Genomic DNA, 21327 nt, shown 5'->3' with positions numbered 1-21327 from the left:
GCTAACATCCAACATATACTTCCCATATTGATGTCTCTGCCTGACACTTATTACCACTATATGGAAAATGTCCTCTTTTCCAGATTTCCTGACAGCATTACTTGCCAAGTCCTCTCTTTTCACAGACTTTCCACTGGGATTATTGAAAATATGTGGCATTACCACCAGGCTCAAATCCATTTCAAGGGACTGATTTAACAAAGGCTGAACTGTGTCCAAAGAACAGCAATGAAGTGTGAAGGGTCTAGAGAACAAGACTTAGGAGGAGCAGCTGAAGGAAGTGGGGGCTTTAGTCTGGAGGAGAGAGGCTCAGGAAGATCTTCTGGCTCTCTACAACTCCCTGAAAGGAGGTGGTGCTGAGGGCAGGGGGTCATTGCTCTCTTCTCCCAAGAAAAAGCTACTGGACAGCAGCTGCTTCAGAGGAGGTTTAGGTTGTATATTAGGGAAAATTTCTTCTTGGAAAGATTTATCCATAACTGCACCATGCTGCCCAGGGAAGTCGTTGAGACACCAAGTGTAGCTGTGACCCTCAGGGACACAGTTTAGTGGTGGACTTGGCTGTGCTGGGTTAACAGGTGGCCTCCGTGACCCCAAAGGTCTTTTCCAAGCTAAAGGATTCTGTGACATCAACACCACATTCATCCTCAAATCAGAGGACACATTCCAGCTGAGAACATTGCCACCTCAAGCCCACCACCCTCCAAAACAGGCAGCAGCTTCTGCTTCCAGACCTGAATAAATGACTAAAATAAAAGGGCCTGTGGCTGTTGTACACTCATGAGATATAAAGAATATTTGTTCATTTCCTAACCATTGCCCAAATAATTTTCACTAAGAAATGCTTCTCCCACAACGGCAACATCTCTCAGCATGCACCACAAATAGCCTGTACTGGGTTTTGAGCCTCCCCCCTGGAGCAAGCCTGCAGTCAGTTTTCACCCTGTTCTGCAAGAATCCCTTCCTCAACTCTGTCATCAGTCTATTCTACTGCCAACAGCACCTTTAGTGTTTTCAAGGTAATCTACACAAGAGAAAAGTAATTTTCCACGCACACTGACTGACATTTAGCTCTCACCACACAGGCAAGAAAATCATCAAGGCAAAAAACATGTCTGATGTAGAACAGATAAAATAAAGCACGTCAAGAGAAGAATAAACTGTATGCCAAAATGTTGAGAGAGACAGACATGTTTTATCTTTCTAAGACATCTGCAAAGGAAACCTGGTATCAACTGAATCAAACTGCCTAGATTAGGACATAATAAGGAAATTAACTTCTATATAGCACAGAGCTCTCCACGTACCAGAATTGTCCATGTGCTAAACAAGCCTAGAAGGCCTCTTTTGCTTTTTTTACTACCACACAGAGCTAGAAGTCTGAAAGGAATAATAGAAGAGAGCTCTCCTCCAGAGACTGCTTTGCAGATTAATTTGTATTTAGTATTTTCCTAATAAAAGAGGTGTGCCAGTTGGTAACATGACCAAGGGTTTATGTATAAGAAATAACTTCCAGAATGGCATTGTGCATTTTGGGACTATGTTGATTGCTCTGACAGGAAAGACCTTTCCTCAGAACTACAGGGGCATGTTTCAATACATCTTGACAACTTTTGTTTGTGTTCTTCCAGAAATTTGTTGGCAAATTCGTAATTTAAAAATTTACTATTTTACTTAGGAAGAAATAAACTATTTTCCCCACATAACACAAAGAAAAGCACAGTACAGAGGAAATAGGACAAGAAGACCACCCTCTTCCATAGGGAATTGCAAACCCCTATCAGTAGTGACTGCATCATACGAACAGATTGCCAAATGTGTCTGGGGATTCACCAATCTGCAATGAATCACTTGAGAGCTAGTGAGAGCCAGGAGCAAGGGCCACTTCTCCTTGGCAAGTGTGAGACAGCCCTTCCTTCAAAGAGCAAGCAGTGGGTAGAGAAATAGTTTATGAGCCCAAGAAAACCATTGGGTGCTATAAATCTTCTTAGAAATTAAAGCAAACATCTCTCTTCTTAAATGAGTCTACCTTGAAAAAAAGTGAATCAAAACTAACCTAGAGTTTATAAGGCCTTTTAAAACCTACAGAGCAGTAACATTTTAAATCCTACTAATCTGGTATTTATACTGGTATAAATAGCTTCCACATCCCTGTTCATGCACAGGCATGATTCATTTTACTTCTTGTACTCCCCTTCCTTCTTCCTCTCCCTACAGGCATCTACTCTAAGTGTAAGTGTAAAGGAATGAGGAAAAAAAGCCTGAGAAAATTTAGAACTAAAGTACTAGTTATGCAACAGAAAATGCAACAAAAGGTGGAAAAATCCCAGGATAAGAATAAAACTGTAGGCTTTGACCTAGGTTAGAATTCAATCCTGCAGCAGTATTGCAAAGGCTGAGGACTATAAAACTGTAATACTTTATTTGCAGCATTGGCAAGAGCTGCTGGCAATATACATGTTCTATTCAATTTCTTAAAGCATGGGTTCTGCAAAGCACTTGAACATACAATTAACATTAAGTGAATGCTTAAGTCTCTCTGATTTTAAAGCAGTTTAGACACTGAGAACTTGCAGAATCAGAATCAGAGGTGTCAGAGCCTGACTGTCAGCTGCCTGCACTGTTTCAAGTGAGGCACTACATACTTCAGATGGAGATCTGCATTTCAGAGAAAGGGGGGAGAGGGAGAGGGAGGAGAAAGAGAGGGAGGAGAAAGAGAGGGAGAGAAAAGATAGAACAAGTGACTGCATTTCTACTAGTGTTACAACTGAATAGATTTATTACAGGAGATAGAGAATAAGGGACAAATAACACCCTTGCAAACTTGGTATGGAAATCACTCCAGTCACAGAACTTAGAGAAAAGGTGAAAAAGAACCAGAATACACGGGGTAAATATTTTTCAAGTCTCTTACACCAGGACAAACTGTACCTGAAATAAACCTCTAAAAGTTGCCAATCTTGCCAAACATTTGTTCCCAGGATCTCATTAGCTTTCCAGTCATGCTGTCAGTACCCTTGCTGAGAGCACTATCAGCGGAGGCTGCAATGCCAAGCCAAGGTTCTGGGTTAAGTGGCTGTTAAAGGGGAGTTATTAATAGAGCACTCATTCTGTATATTATCACTGCCATATCAAATACATCACTTGGATGTCACAAAAAGCAGGGCAAGCTGAGATATCCTAACCTGAACCAAGTCCAGAATCTCTCCCTACTTTTATCACTTCAGAGAGATCCTGCTGAATATTGAGCTTCCCTAGCTGTGCCACACATTTGAAACATCTTTGCAGAGAGGATCAATTTACATCCAAAAAGCAAAAATGTGCTGCCTTTAATACTTGGGGTTTCTGCATGGCATTACAGTTGTCAGCATTACTGCAGCACAGAAAACGAGGAAAGGCTTCCTCACTGCTGAAGAAATGCTGCATAGTTAATCCGTGATGAAGGGAAAGCCCCCGGGCACCAGGGGAATGGCTGTGTCCTGGAAGAGCCTGAGGAGCAAGGACAATGTCCCCTGCGAAGCCCAGGAGCAAGGGATGGTGGCGCAGCAGGGAGATGGGGACAGCTCTGGCTTCAGGCGCTCGGGGGATGGCGATTTTCCAACAGAGGCCGCTGCAGCCTGCGGTACAGCGGGGAAAGCAGCGGGGGACAGGCAGCACCTGGGCAGGTCTGCCTGCGGCTCCCCACAGTGCGCTCCCAGGAAAACCCAGCAGCTTGGCTTTCTGAAGCACAAGCATGCCTCACTAGGCAGGGACTCCAAGAGGAAATTCAAGGTTTCTGAGTCTCTGCAGAGGACTGCCTCAGTGCAGCTATTCCCTGCATGACAACCTTGCACTGTCCTCTGCCATCTACATGTGGCAATATTGACTAAATATGCCCTGTGTGCTACATTCATCCTCTTTTTTTCTTCTAGATACATTTGCTCCTTAACTTTCCAGGCAATGTGGATTTTTACTGATGTGTAAAGCTCTTATATGTTCATCATCATCCAGAAAGGTAATTTTAAATCCTACTATATTAGTAGTCATTCCCATGTGTATAATCATGACTTAATGTGAACATTCAGAAACATTTTTGATGACTGCTGCAAAAAGTAAATCCACTACAAATGCAGCTAATATGTTCACAGCCAAATACACATCACTAATAGAAAACCAAGAGACAATTTTGTAAAATGCAGATGAGTGAACAGCATAGCCACATATATTCACTCTTTTCAGTCACACTGAAGCTCATTTTGTCACAGCAAGTGGCACATCCTTCTCATTTAGTCAAAGCCATAGCTGTATTTTGTGATCCAATGCTTGTGTAGAGCAGAGTTCTGCTCTTTCCAGCATAGCAGAAATCTCTATGGGGCTGATACTGGCTTAACTGAGATGGTCCCCAATGGAAATGCAATAAAACTAGATTTTAACTGAAAATGCAGGAAAGGACTTCTACATAAGAGCCTTCTTAATCAGTGAAGACATTCCCTAAATACAATGGGTGGAAATCCTTGCTTCCCTTGCTCCCCAGTCTGTGAGCACAGATGTGGCTGCTCGGCAGAGCGAGCGCAGCCGAGGCCCCGTTTCCTCTGCAATGTTCCTTCCTCCAGAGGACAATGACAGGCATATCAGCAGGCCAGCTTACACTGGCAGGGCACGCAGAAAACCCATTCCCTCCAGCAGAGATGGGAAGAACATCCCAAAAGAGCCTGAGCCCAGCTGCAGCCAGGCTTCCACAGAGTTGGTCTGGGTGTGTGCCAGCACTGCCACAGGGGCTCGGAGACAAACACCTACACAGAGGTCTCTTCACATATTTTACAGCAAACAACACTGATTTGAGAGAAAGCCAGTAAGGATGTGCTCTTTTCTGGGTTCCCTCCTACTGTTTCCACCATGCAAAGGAATTATTTTGGTGCAGAATATTGCAAGTTATCTTACTGCAGTGTTCTGGGGCTTGGGATGAGCTGGGGAATATCTTTTGATTAATATTACCCACCTCACTAAACACTCTAATTTCAAGCAAGAAATGAGATTAAAGTGCAGTCTACACAGAAATTTTCTCCAAGCCTTTTTTGACTTTTTGTTCAACAATTTACACCTAATTAAAACTACTTTGAATGGTAACGGTGATACTAAATAATAGTGAGACTAAAGTGAATCAAAACATCAGCATTCTAAAACTGCACCTTATATGCTCTTACAATAAAATTTCAAAACAGTCCAAGTGTATTAAAACATTGTTAAATCCATCTTTTGCACTTGAAAATATCACTTGCTAATAACACTTGGTAAATGAGACATGGACACTGGATTGTGAATCTTATTAATCAGTCAGGATGTGCAAACTCTAAATTATGAACCTGGAATCATCAATGGTGATTGAACATTTTTCCTTAAACTGATTGCAGAGAACTCATAGGGAGACCTATCCATAACTTTGACACTCCCACTCTTGCCTTGTAGGAAAAATTTAGAAATTAAATTAGAGAAAGAATGGAATAAACTGGGAAAAGAGCAAACCTATTTGTCAAGTCTTTGACACACATACAGAATGTGCAATAGAAATACTTCTACACTTGTTTCATGAAACTATGCATATTAAGATGTGTTTCTAAAGCTTCATTGATGGATCATTAATAGTTTAATTAATGGGACAATTAAATGATGCCCAGAAGGATTCATCTGCTTGCCTGATCATGGCCTTTTTTTCACCTACTCACAGAAGGGTATATCATACCTAGGCCTGAAATCTCAAAAGATGTGGTTGGTCTATGTCAACTATTTCAACTAAAAAAACCCATTTTTGACTACAATTGGAGTTGTTTAGAGTTGGATTGGGTAGCAATTTCTAATAGAGGTGAGGGGGTTGAATCTGAAGAATAGCAGAGAGAGGCCAGGAGCTGAAGGAGAATGCCTGAAGGCACACCAGCTACCCCCTAGATTCTGTTCTTCTAATTTTTTGTTATTCTAATTATTTTGTTACTAAAGGACAAACTTTGAAATTCTAAAAGAGAGAAACCCTATCTTTCAACAATTTATCAATATATATTGAAAGCTTAGACTGTACTGTTATCTGGGTCATTTTGTTAGAAATACTTGGAAACACCCTTTTTTCCCCCCCTGATTGAGGTTAAAAAGGCAAGTTTTTCAGGAAATGAAGTTACATGCTGACTGTTCTTGGCACCATAACTCTGTCAGTGTTTCCAAGGGGTTAAGTTTGAAAATGAGTGATTTTGAAACTAATTGTATGTCTTGCACATGAAAACATTAATTATGATTTCTCAAATGAATACAGAAAAACATCTTTTAAAGAACCATATGCTTCTGCTTTTAAAATGAAAACAAATTAAAATATCCACAGGAGCTTTTATAGTGATTAAAATCTGCCAACCAACAGAGCTAAGTAAGTTAATTAGCACCAAAGAAGCCTCGAGTGATCTGCAGTTTTAGTCACAATTCCTTTGTCGAAAATTTAGATGACTAAAGTTACTTTGTATGTGGAAAAGATTTATGTAGCATGGTACAAAAGACAGAGAGCAAACTTGGAATGATGTTCACCTAATTTCTTTTCTACCATATTTCCTGTGCCTGTCTGGAGCACAGAGCTATCAGATAATAGCAGCCATTTTACAACCATCACTTTAGCAAATGTAAATGCCCACGAGGTTACTATTTAATCAAAGTCAAAAGGAAAGATCTGATAGACTTAAATTCCCAATCATAGACAAATTTTAAATGAACACAAAAAAGTGCCCTTTTTGGTACCTTTTGGGCCTCAAACTGTTTGAAGCTCTTCATACAGTTTAAAACTATCTTCTAAAATAGTATTACAACTTTTCCCCCCAAAACTAGCAAGCTTTACTGAAAACAAATCTCTGACATTTGCCAGGTGCTCTCTGACAGTGACCAAGAGCAAATGCACAACATCCATTGCATCCAGTCATAATACCACCAACAAGGAAAATAATTTTTATTTTACTACTGCAAATAGGTCTGCAAAAATACTGAAAACACTTTTCGATGAATACTAGTTGAAATTTTAAATTAATCTCCATTGTATGTATGAGCATCTGTGTTTATTTTCCCTGAATAGTCTATTTACTGGCAGGATTTCTAGAGGAATAAAGTTACTGGCAGCACAATTCACATCAACAGAATTCACTTCTTGTAAGCATTCAGACCAAACCAAATTGAGCAAGGAGCTCTTCCAGCAAAGTAACAAAAATAATAAATGTAAAGGAATAAACCTTATTAGAAGTTAGTGAAACATCTCTTATGTGAAAAGAGGATCTAAGACCATGCATCTGGGACAGAACATCCAGCTTGTCCTATACCAAATATTCACAATTGCTTGTTAATGATCTGATGAAATTATTAGATAAATTCTCTGTGAAATACATTTGGGAAAAATTCCATCCCTCAGTGATAGTTTGAAGACATGAAAAAAAAAGAAGAAATTAGTCAAATAATTACTACCACATTACAAATAGAAAATGAATTTAGACAAGCACTTCAAATGACCCGTGGGCACAAATAATGAACATTAGTGACAGTGGTCGAAATGCAGTTTCTGTGCATTCTACAGGTGCAGAGAACCAAATGGTTTCTTTGCACACAGATCTTGATTTCTTTTTGCAATTCAGGAAGAAAATTGTGTTTTCATGTACACCTTCCACCCCTCAAAGAAACAGGGGTGAAAGTGCCACTGCAGCCCAGAGCCCTCAGAGCTGTCGGTGGGCTGAAGCAGGTGAGGATGGAACCATTAGAGCTCCTGCCAGGCATGCTCAAGGTGTCTCACTTCATACCAGGTTCTGTAGGCTGAATTCTCATCTCACACAAGAATCAAAATACTTGGGGAAACTGTCATGTAAAGTTTTTGTCAACAATTTTTGTCATTTTTCTTGCCTCCAAAATTCATCAACAACCTCCCTCAACACCCTGACACACACCCCCTTTTGCTTAACAAAATGGCATTTTACCATCACACCCCAATTGGTAGAACAAGCTGTTTTTTCACTCACATTACTATAAGACCATGAGGGAAGAACATATTTCTAATTTTACCAGTATCATTAAACTCCTTTTGCAGGGTTGCTTTTGCATTTATACAAGATTACCTCCTCCTTTATTGCAAGTCAAGTGTTATCTGAGCAGTGTAACTACTCATAGTTCAGATGAAAGATCACAGATAAGAGCAAGATTCATGATTATCAAACCCAGTCAGGACAATTTCAGTCTCACAACTATGCCATTAAATCTGTAGGGGAAAGGGACAAAGTTACTGCTTGACTAAGTCCTAGGCATTACTGATGGCACATTTGTTTTTAGCAAGAAAGCCTCAACAGCCCTTTGTGAGAAAGGCTTCATCTCCCTTAAATGTGATCTAAAGTTGGGGAGCTCTAAACCACTTCCACAATCCTTAGTGTTTTGCCAACTGGGTGAGTCTTGCACTCTTCATGGGCTACTATGAATATTTTTTGCTGAAAAAACCTGAGGCATCTAGTTATGGAAGCACAGAGCATGGAAGAAAGGGTACAGAAAATGCAGAGTCTTCTCCTAAACCAAGCCTGAGGTGTTGGCTCAGAGAGAGGCACCTCCCTGTGAGAATGTGCCAAGTCCTCTAACCCCTGAGAATTAGGGATTTTAGTGTGGTTATCCACAAAAGGAAATGATAATGCATTTGGAAAACCTGACTGTAATGGGAGTTTCCTTCATCTCAGTGAGATTAGGGTCAAGTAAACAGTCTGCTACTGTACTAGAAGTCATTTGTGTAGAAGCAACTGACAGAATTCCAGTTGGTGCAATACATAAGAATCTCTATTGATGGATGGTTGTCTCATTTAATTTTTTCCCCCCAGCATATAGTTTGTGCACAGAAATTATTAATTTATTTTAAATTAGACCATCTGATATTTCTTGGAAAAACAGACAAGTTTTGTGAAGCAATAACTTTAAGTACCAGCTGCATTTAATTATACTTTTAGTTTTACTTGATTTTGTCAAACCACTGATTTGATAAAGACTAGGGAGAAACACCTAAATTAACAGGCATTGATGGAATTTTTCTGCTAATAACTGAGACTTTTGCTGACATCAGATGCTATAGATAAAAGAAAGGGGTCCTGATGCATCCTCTCCCATAATAAGCGTTACACTTTTTTTTTTTCATTTTCCTTCATAAATATGCATCACTTTTCTAATTAAGTAAAAGATCATACCTTTGTGCTGCAATATGTCTGTGCTGCAAAGGTTTAAATCTTAAGCAGACACAATCCTGTGTACCAAACTCTAAATTTAATAGAAAATATAAACAAGTTGCAGATATATCTAGTTAACAATGGAGTAAGGTCCACCTCCAAGAATATGTAGTAATAAGAGGATAGAAAACTAGAGTTGCTATCAAGAGAGTAACATCATTAAAGTTTACTGAAATGAATAACTTTTTTTCTGAACTGTCACTGTAAATTATCAAAAACCACTGTTGTCTACAAGTTCCATTCATGGATGCCACAAAATTCCACTACTTTATTCAGAAAATAGCACAGCAATGTATTTGTTCAATTCTCTCCACTGTTCTGATCCAAATTCAAGAACTGACACTCAATAAAGACCTATGCAATGAAAGCAGAAGCATAACTGTGATAGAATATTTGCTCCTGTAACTATCTTCTTTGGGTAGATATTTCTGGAATTTAGTAACAGAATCAAAATTGATTCTAGGCAAATGCAGAAGGCAAATTCTAATAAGGGAACTGAATATCTCTTCAAAAAATATCTCTTCTCTGAACACCTCTTCAATTTTACACAATCATAATCATTCTCATGGACAAATAAGGCCTATACCTCACCATTAACAGTCTATTGACTGATGTAAAGATTCAGTTTTTGTTCAGTGGATGTAATCTCTGTTTAGAAGTGAATGCTTTAGCTAGGAAGTCAGAAATACAGCTGTGGAAATGGCATTTTGAGTGGCAGAGAAGAAAACAAAACAGCAGAATCAATCATGAATAGTAGCAGGGAGATCTGCACTATCCAGCCTGGGGCTTTCCATCATTAGCTTCTCACACTGGAGGGTGGCACATTTCAAACACAGCATGCATACAGAATTAGAGAGACACCAGAGAAAGAGTCAGAAACACTTGCATGAGCCTTGGTCTATACCTTAAAAGAAAATACACATTGAAGGAAAGGCAACATAATTTGAGACAACTCAGCATGCTCCAAAATAATTGTTTTTTCAGTAATATATTTATGAAACAAAGATAACAGATTATGAGGAAAAGAATGGAGTAATTAAAAATAACGGACTGAAAATGTAGATGGAGTGCACTAGAATTGAAAATGAACTTCCTTACTTTTCCTCAGTAGCAAAGCACCTAACCTGCTGCATTAACTGATACATCTAATGGTGTCCCTATGTCACCAAAAACACATCCCAAAGTTATCATCACTTCAGCAGATCTAAGAACTCTAAACCATGAACTTCAAAGTACTTCCCATGCTGCTTTGGATCTCACTATCATACAGAAACATTGAAGCATGTTTATATCTGGGAATTTGAATTTTTCTGTCTTCCCACCAACCAGAGCCTATTTGGAGAGGTTCTGACCATGACTCATTTCTCAAATGTACATAATGGGTCAGTTTGAACTAAGAACTGGGGCATCCTGTTCCTGATTACAAAAATAAAGGGGCCAATTTAAGTCCCTTTTTTTTTTTCCTTGAAGTGATTGCTGTACAAGTGAAAGATGTCAAAATGACGGCTCCATAAGATAAACTTCACCATTAATCACAGGGTGGAAACAGTTCAGCACAAAAGTCAGCAGAGCAGGCTACAGAAGCAGCTGTGGCAGTTCATTTGCTACTGTTCAGCCACTGCATCTGAGCTAGCAGTAATTCCCCAAGCAATTGCTTTCCTTGCTTTGTCTTCTCAGCTGATGCTCCAGCTCATGCAAACAGTGTTTGGGTTTGGTTGTCGGTTGTTTTGCTTTGTTTCCCAAAGGTGGAAAGACATTTTCCTGATGCAAATATATGGTATTCATAGTCCCAGAATGATAAGCCATTTCATGTAGCTTAATCAGATAACAACCCATCATGTTTGCTTGATTTTGTGTTCAAATCCTTATTGCACACCTATTTTCAGCTCTTGAACTGATTTCAAGGCAGTGTTTCTAGGGTAGTGTGCCAAACCAGCTTGCAGTCAGCAATAGATTCATAAACTAAACTTTAACAATGCTCATGTTATTCAAAATGGGTTGTGATGGAAAGAGGAGTTTGCTGAATTATTCACCTTTCATGGATTTCTCTGTAACAAATTAGCACTGAAATTTCAACCTACTTCTTAGCATCCCAAATGACAGAAGTTTGGAGAGCTACTGAAGGACTCAGAGCTCAGAAAGAAGTCTTGTGATCTGATAACAGACAGGAAATCTACAACTAAAGGGATGCAAAACAGCAATAATTCTGCTGAAGAAAATACATGAAGCAAAATGTTAAATCACAATCCATAGCAAATTTGTCTAAATGATGAGCAGTTCCAGACCAATAGCCTTAGGCTTCAAAATTCTTTCTGCTCAGAAAATGAAAAGAGACAAACAAAAATGGAAAAAATGAAAAGCTGCAAAAATGTAAAGAAATAGACAATTAAAAACATCTAAGTGTTAATGCCTTTTAATGCCTCCTAGGAACAGAATGTCTAGAAAACTAGATAGATAATATTAATGAAGAATTGTGATAGAGGAGCTATAAAAAAAGCTGTAAGAAAAGCAATAGAATTTCTCTATCTGGACCCAATAGTTACCCTAAACAAAACATCTTCTTTTCCTGAATTGGGAAATATTTGGAAATCTTTGGCCAGATCCGCAGGTAACAGCAAAAGTATTAATTTCTTAATATTAGAATACAGAAACACAGAAGTACATGATATTGGATGATGTTATTTAGATTTCAAGAAAGACAGCACTTGTGTGTGTTTTAAACCCAAATCAGAGGCAGATGGGATACAGGAGCTGCTTATTCATGATGTGGGAGCTGCCAAGGCCAGTGAGAGAGGCAGTCAGAGCTCAGCAGAGAGAGGGCAGCTCCTAACAGTGCAGAGAGCTGGAACCTCAGACACACAGGGTGAGCAGGGCTTGCAGGGAAGGGCATTCAGAACTGCAACTCAGCCTGCAAAGGGGCTTAGCCTGCAGAAGGAGCAGAGGTTTGCAATATTCCCCCAGAACACACCAGTAATAACAAAAACTTAGCTGGTCTGGAATCTCACTGGTCTGCTCAAATGATGCCCTAACAACATTGTCTATTCATCTGCTTTCCCTCACCACCTAAAGGCACCTTGCTCACTTGAACATAGAAAGGGTGAGATTTAGCCAGACTTTCTCTCTGTTACACATAAAGGGATCCCTGTCAGCATCAGCCCCAACTCCTTTTTCCTATTCTCCCATCCCTCTTACCAAATCATGCCATAGTGTCTTGTCTACTCACTTTTCATTTTTACCAAATAACAGCTGCATTTCAAGGGTGCTTCACAAATATATTCTTGGCCTGTAAAGCCCTTTGAACAAAATTCCCTGTATAGATGTACAATATGCCACAATTATTGTCAAGGCAACACAGGCTCAGAGAAACACAGCAGTTGCTAGGAAACACCACAGCAAAGAGAAATGGGGAGTTGTTTACTGACACATGTTTGAAACATTAATTATTGTTATTTGGGGTTTTGAATCTCAAACAATACCTATCTGTTTCTAGTAATAATTCTAATATGAATTCTGCTACTGAAAGAATCCACACGTATCTCAGCATTGCTGAATTAAATTCCCCTAAGATCTAAGGCCATAAACAGGCTAAAAATCCAGGACTTGTGTAGAATCTGTTGATGGTTTTGAAACATTTTTTAGGAGACAGAACTCTACCATGCTCACCACAGATCACCACTATCGCAGAAAACCAACTAACCTGCAGGAATTTATTTCCATTTTTCATGGGCTCCAGCAGAATTTTTATCAAGCCATTGGAAACAGATGTCTAAAAATAACACAAAAAAACTTTTCATTTACTTTCAGGCAGGGGAATTATTTGCATAGTTGTTTGAACAAAGCACATAGAGGAAATCAACATTCCTGAAACTTTTGCAAGCAATAAGCAGCACAAAAAATAAGCCCATACAGTATTATGTAAGCTAGTCAGGTTAACAAAAAAATAATGTCAGAGCAAACACTCTCATTCTCTGAATTTATTGCAAAATGGAAAGAATTTCCTCAACATAACTGAGACAAACAATAAATGAGATTTAAGTGACAACAACAGAAAAAAAAGAAGGAAAACCAAAGTTTTATAAGTGCAGTTATTCAGTCATCCATTATAGGCAACAACAGGAAAAAGCATGTTAGAAAAACTTTGCTAAGTTTGCCAAGACAAACAATAGGAAAGTGGAACATTATACAAAACAAAACAAAATCCTACAGCTTTTCCATCTAATTTTTTTAGTGCACATAGACCATGATAGCATCTGCATGGGATAAAGAGTGAGGAAACCCATTTTTCCAAGAGAGCATTCAACAACTTAAAATGTTGCATTTCTTAATTTCATTCTCCAAAAAGATAACAATCCAAAATTTCACAAAATAGTCATGTTCACAAAGAAAAGCTACTGTAGACTTAAATGAATCAAAGAACCCAAAGAAAAAAAAGTGTTTCAGTAACTAGAAAGTATTAATAATATACATGTGAAAGAAACAGAAGTTGTAAAAGCTATTCAGCTATAAAAGTAACATTAAAATGGAAAGTCTCAATTTATCAACACTTGACACTGCAAATGTAATAATATGTATAATGCAGCCTTTACACTTGGAACAAACAGAAAAAGCCCCAGAAATTTTAACATGTCACACTATACTGAAATCAGTGGCAGCTGCAGTGAACTAGTTTATTAAAAATTGTGATAACTTACTTACATTGTAAAACTCCATAGAAACAAATCGATTTCAAAAACCTCTAATTCAATACAAAGTAATAAAAAAAAAGAAAATCCACAGGAGGCATTTCAGTAAGATGAAATGTCTTTCTCCAAAGTTCATTTTTAGACTGCAATTTATATTGAAGAAAGCAAAGCAAACACCCAACTGTGAATAAACCTTTTTGATTTTGATTGAGAACAGAGCACTTTGTCTGACAAAGGCAGCTGCTGTCATTCTTTCTAGGGGATAAAAATATCACTTAGCTGGACTCAGAGATGGCCCCAAATAGTTAGGGATAGGGTATGGCTCATTTGGAGTTTCATAAGCCCAACAAACATGTATTTTCCCCATTCCAGAGCCTCAGGGCTTCCCGGGCTCACTGAGCACAGGGTGTGAAGCCCAGGCTCCTGTACTTCCACCTGGAAAATCCTGGAAAGAGAAAGTCAACCCTCTTCTAACCCCAATATAGAGGCCTGCTACAAATTGTACTGATACTACTCTAGGAAACAGCCACTTCAATGTATTATCACAAGAAAGATCCTGTATTTCTGTTACTGAATTTATTATCAGAAATAGCTGAAATTAAAATTAAACAATGTAGAAATACATCCATAACAATCATCACAAGCTGAGAAATTGTCCATCAGTAAGTACACAAAGAACCAATTTTAAAATCCCTTCTTGCCAAGTTTTGAGTTTTTGATGTCATCATGAGTAGAATTACATTAAGAGAATTGTCAGGAGGCCAATTATTATTCCAATCCATGTGCATTTTCAACAGCAAATTAAAATGAAAAATACAAATTTTCCATCATCCATTTTTTATAGGCTTGATTCTTCCTCATTATTTTGTGATTATCTGTGTTTAGAAATTGTACACTGAAAATGTTGCTTTTAGTATGACTGATCATAAAAGTGGGCACAAATAATAGGATCCTAAATAGCAGTAGAAAGATTCATTACATCTGTTGGGGACAGATAAGCATTCATGAACAGACTCTTAAAGTGCAGATGAGTTGCAAGGAGCATGATCTGTCAATCACCCTGGTGGTTTGGGAGACAAGTCTGCTGAATCATCCAAATAACTAATTTTAAAAAGTAAGTGCTCTTAATCCAGCAGTGCTCTATTGGAGTTCATAGGGTAAAGCCAGGATAATTTTAATGCCTCACAAGGTTCTATAAAGCAAAGAGATCAATGAAATTTACTTCTCCCATTTATAGTCATTACCCAGACAATAAACTGGCACATGAGCTAAGAACAAGTGTGTCCTACTGTGAACCAATTCAAATTTCCACACCAGAGCACAAGCCAAACTTAGAGAAGGAAATGAGTGATTTTGGTCTGCTCTTGAAAGGAAAAGTTGTCTGCTCAAGGCAGGACCATGGAGAGGTTCTAGTCAAGAATGCAGCTGAAAGCAGAGTGTAAAGCTCAGGAAAGTACCTGCCTTTTGGAACTCTTTCCCACATAAATGTCCATACTTACTACAAAATTTGAACACCTGAAAATTTTTATCATTACTTGCTTTCTTAGTAAAAGGATATAAATCAAGGGGATTGCAGAGTTTAAAATGTGCCAAGGCAGTAACAGTTTTTAGGGATCAGCTTTCTCCTTTTGCCTCAAAAGTGATTTGTAACAATTCTAGTAGCCTTGATTTGAGTCTTTAAAAAACTCCACAGGAATATGGTATATTTTCATCAGAGACTGAAAATAGGACATTGATGTAATTTATTATTGTATGATGGGCAGTAGGTGGGAAATAAAACACCAATAGAAAACTAATAAAAATTAAATGCAGAAGTAAATGAACTCATGAGCTATGCATTAGAGAATGTTGTGCTCCAGAAATTAAGGTCTCGTGCTATTCAAAGACCACTTACTGATACCTAACAATACACAAGCAGAAATATTTTTCCCTTTTGTGTATTTATCTTTATATCACCTAGCAAAAGCAAATATACCAAGATAGATGGTACAGCAGCTGTCAGTTTAGTGACAACTGCTTCAAAAATATGAATCCTTCAGTGTCCAGTATTATCTCCCTAGCAACTTTCTTACAGCTATAATTTACTGATAGGAGCTATATGGAAGCAATATATTATCATGTCTCCATCAATGGTGTAGCTTTAAAAATATTTCCTTCCTGAGATCATCTAGAGGATTTCAGCTTCCCCCAAACATTTCACAGCAGGCAGAGCTGTAAAATGTGTACTATATATCACCTGCAATTTGATCATTTGATCATCTGTGTCAGCCAGCATCAACTCTACTCCAGTTCTCACTCCTGCAACACAGCTCCTGCCTGGGCTGCAGCTGCCTGAGGTGGCCAGGATTGATGGAGATCCCCCAGGAATCCATTGCATAATGACTGCCCTACAAGTCACAGAGCTGATAAGCAAGTCAATGAAACCCATAGCTGCTGGCAGGTCACCTGTGAGTTCCTTGCAAGCTCAATATCATTGCAAGGTTACCAGAGCGCAGCATTTCTCAAATCAGATAAAAATATCTTAACCAAATGCAACAATGTCAATAGGAAGGCTAGATCATAAATGCAATCTTTACCAACAGAAATACGTGCTTTGTATTTATGAAGATTATGTTTGAGCTCTTAACTACTACAGTTCTTGAACTGGAAACATCATTGGAATTGTGCTGGACCACTTGAGTCAGAATTCTGATTTTGCCAGGAACTGCAGTCATTGCCATGCAGGCTTACAGAAATTGTTTCCAACTGCTCAGATAATTGTTTGGTGCCAAATATGGTTTATATAGATGAACAACAGGGTACAGATTTAAGAAATATTGCTTCTCTTGGCTCTCACAAGGATTCATAGAGTTGCCCACCATTCAGTTTATGCATTTGGTACTCCTACATTACTGCTTTGTTGAAACAGAAAGACAAGCACAGAAAATCTGCTCTGGCTACCTGAAACCAGACTAGAATTTTAGCAAAGCAAAAAAGTAAAACAAGTGCACAGAAGGGAAGACCATATGGTTATCTGAGGTTCCTTTTATCATGAGTGGCCAATAATCATTCATTCCTTCTGCCCTCTGGCCCCCTGTACTTGCCCTGTGCATAACACCATTATAGGAAATCTAACTGCAAATTTCTGAAACAACCCAGATACTGAGCCCTACAGTCACATACTGCATTGGGCTAATACTGAATTCAAATCTCAAAATTAGAACAAAATTTCAGAGATTAGCTAAAATGGTTACACTTCCTGCATTATATTTCATGGCAGTCACCTCTCTTGGAGTGTTTTTCCTCCATCTCACTGCAACACTAACTTAGGCTACTCGAGGCTAAAGCTTCCTCACTCACAAAGGTAAAAAAAAAACAACAAACAAATGGTATCTGCAGAGGGATTTGCTAAACAGAAGATGCAGGAAAAGAGGATTTGTTATTTCTATTTTGTAAATGTGCTAATTCTGAGAGCAAGTGACATTGAAGCCTCAACCTCTTCCAGGTCTGACAAGTCCACAACAAAGAACATCTACCACCCTCTGTTCTGCTAGCAAGTGATTCTCACTCTTTTCCTCATTAAGGCTCTTCAAATAAAATAATCTCTGGCTTCTTAAACTCACATTGGCTGGGATGAACATAATGTGTGTCACCAATCTTGGCTTTCAGGCTTTATTAGTCACACATTTAATCTGCTGTCCAAGGCTTCAGCTAGTGACTTTGTTCTATTATTTTATGTGTCAGACATGATATGTAGCTATGAAGAATGATTACTGTAGCTATTTTTCAGGAGGCTCTTTATTTAATACACAACTAAATTCTCAGTTTAACATCTGAACAAGGTGTATGTTTGCAGGATGAACTAACAGCTCAGGAAGGAGTTATGGACTGCTACACAAATAAATTCATGCTCCAAGTCATCTGTTTATCTATTCAAATTATTGAGGCATTTCAGGTCAATGCAGTATAACCATGCCCTAAAACATTTTGAGAAGACAAACAGGCACTCATCTTGGCAAAATAGCCAACTTCTCAGCAAAAGCCTAACAAAGATTAAATATAAAATCTTTCTTAAGAAGACCAAGCTAAAGCCCTAAGATGTGCATACACCACATACATTTGTAAAGTTCTGCTTCACTTACACAGTGAGCAATTCCTTGTTCATTTGGTATCTTGAGCTGCTACTCAGGGGCAGGAAGGGCAGGAAATGTTTGCAGAACAGCTGTGGGGGAACAATCAGAGGAAGAAGTGGCGTGCGGGTGTCAGCCCTGCGGGACATCCCTGTTGTGTCACACCTTCCTTGGGGTCCAAAGGACATGGGAGGAGGCGAGGGAAGGACTCTGAATGCAAGGACAGCTTGTGCATTCCTTCCAAAATCATTGTGCCTTGCACACTTGGGCAAATGAGCAGAGGGTCTCCACCCTGGCCTTTGCCCGAGCCCCTTGTGAGCCTGCCTGTAAAAGGTTTCAGATATGAACAGAGAAGGGAGGGAGGAGGAAAAGCAGCCAGTAGACTGAACCAGCTTGTTTGATGGCTTGTATTGGCCTATTCTGTCAGCTCAAGGAAAAAAGCTTCCTGCAGTGTGTACTGCTGTTGCCTCCAGATCTATTTGTCCTCAGGGTCAGAAACAGGCCCCTTTCCATGCAGATAACCAGTAAAGATACATGGGACAGTGTGAGAAATGCAATTTTTAGATGACAAGAAGCTTTGCTGGCACAATAAGCAGAAATGGATCTGAACCTGCACAGAACTACCTTCACCACCAATAGGCAATATTATAAAAGCAGGTATTTTCATCTGTGGCCTTCAGAATATTTTATAATATTTTTAACCATCATAATTCCTAGGTGACAGATGCTTAAACAATCTTAGAAAAGTTACCTGGTATTTTGCAGATCATTGCTATGCCTTTAGCAGTGCTCTCACATGCATTTTGGAGGCACCCATTAAATAAAAATTGGGGTGAGATGAAGCTAAGTAAGCTTTTTGATGGCATCCTCACACATTTCTCTTTATGATAGCAATATTCAAGCAAAAAGGCAGCTCTCCACTTATTTCAGCAGCTGATGATTTCTTAGACCCTAAAATTGTTCTAGATAGAAATACAAATGATAGTGCAAAGACAGGAAATGTTTTAGACATAAGTGCAGACAGCCACAGAAATCACTGAAGAGTAAAAATTGATTCCATTTGCTAAGAAAAAGCAAACACTTGGAAAAGATTAGACTGGGTTATTCCATTAGAAGGCTGATGAAGTTTAAAGCTCTGCAGTGGCATTCAGATTAGGCCTATGAAGAGCTTGTTCTGACAGAAACATGCTGACTAAGAAAAATCCCCTTCTATATTTAAAAATTGTAGCAGATGGTGCTAGCAGTAGGATGCTGCATCAAGTTGCTATGACTGTGGGCACTGTCATCTATCACTGAAAGTCTCAAAATGCCATCAGCCATCACTCAACTGCAGGTCTCAACCTGAACTCTGCAAAATGCTGCAAGTACTAACATGATTTATTTGGTACCAGTGCCCCTGGGTCAGGCTTCTCTGGAAAAGCTTCAAAACTTACATTCCCTATGGCTTAGAAGGACTTGCTATGTTTTTAACACAGTCAGGATATTCGAGATCTGTACCCTGAATTCAAAACAAGGTATTCAAATACCTTAAGTAAAAATGTTGCCCCAGTTCCATCATAAAGCCCAGAGCTTTTGATAATCTTGTGTATTTGTACACAGAATACCACAGGGATATTCAGGCCCACTGGATGCCAGAAGGGGGGTGAGCTGGAGCCTGGCACAGAGGGGACAGCTCAGGTCAGTGAAAGATGGTGACTCGGAGGAGGCATCTTCAGCCTTCCTGGAAGCCACCAGCCATGTGGGCCCAAGGACCCTTCCCTGAATAGGAGGCTGCCAAAAAACTCATCCTCAAGCTGAAGAACGTGCTGCCCTTGTCTCTCCTCCTCGTCCTCCATGCAGAGGAGGCGCAGGGGAGCAGCCGCCCTCTCCTCCCACAGTACTGCCCCTGCTGGAGCAGCCCTGCTCATCCCCCTGCCTGCACGGCCACGGGAGCAGCCTCTGCTCTCCTGAGCGTCCCAACATGCTCACAGCCAAAAATCAACCATCACCAACCACCCCTCACCAATGGGGGCCCCCACTGCCCCTGGCAGTGTGTGCAATCAGCTGAGCAGGACAGGCAGAGACGTGGAGAAATTCCCTCGCAGCCCTCTGAAAAACGCACAGTATTTTTTATGAGTTATTAAGCACACAGCCCTGCTGAGTGATGATTTTGGAATTATAAAGGTATTCTCTACAGTAATTTTTTATTCTTTTTCTCCCTTGCCATGGCAACCAGGGTATGGCAGTACTTCAGAGGAAGACAGGCACAGTACACAATGCGTTTGCAGCTCTGCTTCTTTATACCGAGTCGAGCATTTTTAAAGCTCTCTTGGAAAAATTGGTTGAATAAAACAAAAGCTATGCAGCACAATATTTTCCTGCCTGCTTTAATAAAAGGATGTGGATATAGTCTGCACTTCATAGAATTGGGAATCCAGAATTCTAACCAATGGCAAGGGATGCAAAAAGGGGCCTAGTTTGTTTTTTTACAGTTAGGAGGCATATCTAAAAGAACTGACAAAAATACCGGGGGAAAAAAAAAAACAAAAGCAATTTGTCTTTTAAAGACTGATCTGTAAGGATTTGTGGAAACGCATTGATTTTTTTTTTTCCATTGTCAGTTCTCAAAATTCCGGATCCTGCTTCTGCATATCTTATATGCATGTCAGTAGCTGATGTCTTTTGTCAGTTGTAAAACACAGAAAAGAAATAGAGGGGAAAATTAACATAACTAAAATAATACATGTTTATAGAGGGAAGGAATTGATAGCTGAAGAACTCCTTTATCCCAAGACAGTAGCATTTATCCCAATCACATTGAAGCAGCATTTTTTCTCATTCCTAAAATAGTTAGAATTATTACTGTGCCACTAGGAATTTGATATGCCTGTTGGGATCATGACACAATCAGTAGACATGCAATAGTAATGATGAACTTCTTCAATTAAACAACAATTCTTTAAAAGAGTTGTCAGAAATCAGACTGACTTCCATATAAAAACAGCCCTTCATTAGCAAGAACTGTCTTGCCTTCCTCTTGTTATCCTTGCTGAGGCAACCAGAATTGTTTCCCTAATACTTATTTGAACACAGAAAAATTACTTGCCTTAGGTAACATCTGATGACAGCAATTTCAGCCAGTTAACTAAAGCAACAAAATTATTTATGTATACTGGCTTTTCTATCCATTTATTCTGATACAGCAGAGCACATAAAACAGGAAGAATCAAACATCTTTCCCTGTTTTCTGAAGTCCAAAACCCACTGCAGTCAACAAACAAACTCCAAAGTGTCTTCAGCAAACTGGAGAATAAGATTGAG

At 39.2% G+C, this 21327-nt stretch overlaps 1 protein-coding gene across 3 annotated transcripts in view; it reads left to right on the top strand.

Annotated features, from left to right (window-relative positions):
• The window catches only part of RASGEF1A (RasGEF domain family member 1A), a 146042-nt gene that overhangs the window by 47954 nt on the left and 76761 nt on the right, over positions 1-21327 (top strand). Inside the window, exon 1 of one of the 3 annotated variants that reach the window (XM_066554257.1) lies at positions 3909-3991. The exons of the other annotated variants lie outside the window; for them this stretch is intronic. The gene's annotated coding sequence lies outside the window, so the exon portion shown is untranslated. Of the gene's footprint in view, positions 1-3908; positions 3992-21327 lie in introns of those variants that run through there. 3 annotated transcript variants of the gene reach the window in all.

This window comes from Molothrus aeneus, chromosome 8, assembly GCF_037042795.1.
Source record: "Molothrus aeneus isolate 106 chromosome 8, BPBGC_Maene_1.0, whole genome shotgun sequence".
NCBI classification, from domain to species: domain Eukaryota; kingdom Metazoa; phylum Chordata; class Aves; order Passeriformes; family Icteridae; genus Molothrus; species Molothrus aeneus.
This window is presented reverse-complemented; position numbering and strand designations above follow the sequence as displayed.